Below are 4,476 nucleotides of genomic sequence, written 5' to 3' on the forward strand. Positions count from 1 at the left end.
GTAATTAATCAGTTTAAAATAAAAAATATAAATTTTATTTATTAAAAAATATATTTTAATACAAATATATTATTTTATTATATTTAATTTAATTTCAATTCAACCTCAATTAAACATTTAAATATTTAAATTTTTAGCTCTGTAGAATCAATAACTGGTCTGATTCTTTGAATTTTGCATTTTTCATCTTGTTTATTTAAGGTTTAATTATTCAGTAAATTCCTATAATTTTATTGAATTTTTAATTAGGTTCTTATACTTTTTTTTTAATTGGATTCCTATACGTTAAAGTTTTTTAATTAAGTCTTTGCCGTGAAAATAATGTTTAAGATAACAAAATATTTTGTTTAAAAAACGAATATTCTTATGAATAGGTTAGAATAGCTAATTGAACATACATTTATTTTTTTAAAATACCAAAAAAACTATTGACATTTTATCCTAAAGAAAAAAAAAAACCTAGCCAGCCCTAACTCATTGTAGATCGTGTACACTGCGTTTTTCCTCCGTCGGTCCATCGTCTTCATCCATAGCTGTCGTCGTCCGTGGCGGAGGCTTGGTGGTTGTCCGTCCGTCGCATCCTTCTCTCTGCGCTGCTCTATTATGCGTTGCTCTGTTCTGCGGTCTTCTACGCTATTTGCCCGTCGAAGTCCTCGTTGAGCTGCGCCTCGCCTCGATCTGTCAAAACAGGTGACATTAATTTTTTTTTTCATTTTTTTGAAGTTGATGAAACATGTTTATGCATATGTCAATTTTTTTTGAAGTTGATTAAAATTGATTTTCTCTAATTTTAGTGTTTGATATTCATATAGATATTGTTTTTTACTTAAAGTGATTCGATCAAACCTAGATGCTATAGTAGTAGTTATAATTTGTGAAGTTCAATTGGTGTGCAAATGCAATTAGGTTTAGTGATTAATTTTAAATATTGTAAGTATACTCTTAAGTATTAGTGTAAAGTTTATTATGCTATCATTAGATTATATTGTATCAAATGTGAGTGTGATTGCTGAGACATGAATTCTAAAAGTAAAACCTTCTTGATGAGTTGATATATAATTTGGTTATACTTAATTTAGTTAGATAGTAATTACATCAAAATATTTTTTTAATCAGTTGGAAAACATATCATTGATATGCTATGTCCATTCTGCAATTATTTTTTAATTTAGTTCTTCTGATATATTTTTACATGCAGTAATGTGGATTTGGTTGTATTTAATGTCAATTTTAAGGTTGCTCTCTGCTGATAGTGAAGATGCTTTTGATTCAACTTCTAAAATAAATGTACATGGGTATGTTGATTGTGAGTCGCTTTTATTTTATCGAACTTATTCGAAGCATAATTTTAAATGTTATTGGATGTGTGTTTGACCGGAATTGAACAGATGAACTATCAACACAAGTACTATAATGCTGATGTTTCTGTGTGGACGGCTCATCTTTGTGATGATTTTTCTATCCAAAATCTACATATGTTTCAACAGGCAGCAGCACTGGTGATGGTTTTTGACATGAATAATGTTAGTTCTTTCATTTGACTACTCTTCAATTTATTTTTTGGTCAATGATCATTTATTCCATGAAGAAATCTTGGTTACTTTCAGTGTTTTAGTGTGTGTTTTGTTTTTGGCCATGAGGAATCTTAAACAATGGTTTGAGGCAAGCAAACCAAATTTCAATTAATTTTGTCCTATTCAACAACATTATGTTTGAGCTATATTTTAACATTGTTTTTAATAATGTGCTATAGTTTAGACAGAAATATAAAAAGTTTATTTTTTTGTTAGACCGAACCTGAATTTACAAACTATAAACAAAATACACCAATATTCATATAATGTAAACTTAATTTTTATTTTTCTTGTTATATGCAGCCATCTTCTCTAATTGCTCTCCAAAATTGGGTATCTGGTACTGATATTCAAAACTTTTGATATGATCATATATGGTTGCATATATTTCTTTTATATGTAATAAATTATTGGGACATCTGATGAACTCAAATCTGCTCTATCAGAATTCTTCTTATTGGCTCGAAACTGACCGTTATCAATGTTATTATTGATCCCTATGCTGGTTCAGAGAGTGGAAGGCTGCAACACAAAAACTAATTTTCAAATTTCAAATTTCAATAATACAAATTAGCCTTGTAGTTTTCTATGGTATACCATGATACGATAATATCATAAATTATATTCCATAAATCCACACAAATATAAAATGTTACATGATTATAATGAATACTTGAATGATAGAAACTGAATTTTATATATACTTATTATTACTATTTTTGTAAACCCCACTAAAATCGGTAAATAATTAGTTAATAAATTGAATTTTAGTTAGGAAAGCTAAAAATATAAAACTAATATCAAAATAGGGTAGAGCTCATCAAAACAAAAATTTTGATACCAATTTCAAAAATTTGGCCCAAAATCGGACTGGAAAAATCGAACTGGTTGAACCGGAACCCAAACTGGGCCCGTGGGTCCAACTGGACCCAAACATTTAAAGAAAACAGCAGCTCCTTCTTCCCCATTGCATGCAACGACACAAACAGATTGGGGGAAGGGAAGAGGAGCTCTCAAACCCTCACCACCTTTGATCCACCATAACTCTTCCGTCCGGGCTCCAATCGCCGCACCGTTCGCGGCCACGCGCCCAGCGCGTCGAACTCTACCTTTCTATCGGATCAATTTCACTGGTAAGTCTCATTTCTGATTCAGAATCTCTACTCCCCTTTCTTTGGTGAAATTGAAACCCTATAGTGAAATCTTGTCCAATTTTGTGTTTTAGGTTCAAGCTACCTTCCGGGACTTAATGGGCTCGAGCTATTAAGCATATGGGCACGGTAAGGACACCCTAACCCTAGCTCAATCTTGAATTTATAGTGAGAAAACTGAATTTGGAACATGTATCTGAATTAGGTGTAGATTAAGTGGGTATATATGCATTGGAATTGAATTGGGAGTATTTCGAGGCTTATTGGTGATCAAGACTTGGTTTGTGGCTATTTTATTTGAGCTTGGAGGGGGCTGTGTTTTGCTTGTGAGGTTGCCTTGGGTGAAACAAAGTGATCGGCCAAGGTATGGTTTAAGTTTCGCGCGTTTAATATTTAAGGTGTTGTGAAAACTTAGGTTAGAGAAACCATAGGATAAGTTGAATTAGTTAATTGCATTTAATGATTAGTCTTGTAATGTTGTTGGAATAAACTGTTGGTGAATATGTATTGGAATTATGAGGTGTTGAAGTTGTTAATTGTGTGCTCTTGAAATTGAGTTAGTAATGGAAGTTATGGTCATGATTTGTTAGTATTAAATATGTGTGCTTGAGATTATTCATGAGGGGTTGATGAAGATGTTGATATGTGTTAATGAAGGATTGATTTATGTTAATGGAATTTAATTGTTATATGTTGATAGAGGGTTGACATATATGATGAAGGGTGGTATAGGTGAAGAGTTGTTATAAATAAATGAGGGGGTTATTGATATATGAGGTAAATGTTGTAATTTATTGATGGTTAAGGTTTGTTGAATTGGTTAAAGTTAATGTTAGTAATGGTAGTTAATGAAATGGGCTGATATGGTATTAATATGTAAGTTTTGATGGTAAGGAACATGAGTTGATGAAAATGAGGTTTGGTTGAGAATTGGTTAAAAGGCAAATTTTGATGAACTTTGGACGTTCATAATTTATTCCTCAAATTTTGGATTGAGTTGTGATTTATTGCAAATGAAAGATGGTTTTATGAGCTTTTGATTGATATAAATTTTGTGAAAAACGACATTTTGTAGAGAAAGTTATGAACGTTGAAAGTTTGGTATATAAATCTGTGTTACAGGATGGCTAAAACAGGTCTGAAGCAGCTTTCTGGGCATTCTGCCCATTTTTGAAAAATGCCCATTAAGGACTAGTGTCAGTGATTAGAGGGCGACCCAATGCTAAACCTAATTATAATATTACTTTTGAGCATTCCAACTCAAGGTTCTCCATTCAACCAACTCCCAATCAAGTTATGGAACTACTCGCTCATTATGATTGTAAAATTCGCGAAATAAGAAAGGTAAATAAAGAAAGACATGATAAATAATAATCAAAAGGATCAATTAAAAATAAAAATAGTTCTTGTATTAATAAATTCTAAAAATAATCCAATAGTAACTCTGAATAAATTAAGGATATGAAAAGAGTAAGTGACAAGTAAGGAAACAACCTAGAATGATGAAGTCTTGACGGAGGTAATAACTCTTCTCAATCCCAATCCAAAAAGCAATAAAATCAAAATCTTAAGAACTATGAATGTGTAGAGAGAAAACCTAGAGGAGGAGTAAAATCAGATCTAAAACTAAAAATTATGCAGAATGAATGTTGTCCTTGGTCTCTGCATGTTCCCTGGCTCTAATATGCTTTTCTGGGCCGAAAACTGGGTCAAAACAGGGCCCAAAATCACCCCCAGCGAATTCTGCAGAT

Source organism: Arachis ipaensis, chromosome B04, assembly GCF_000816755.2.
Source record: "Arachis ipaensis cultivar K30076 chromosome B04, Araip1.1, whole genome shotgun sequence".
Lineage (NCBI taxonomy): Eukaryota > Viridiplantae > Streptophyta > Magnoliopsida > Fabales > Fabaceae > Arachis > Arachis ipaensis.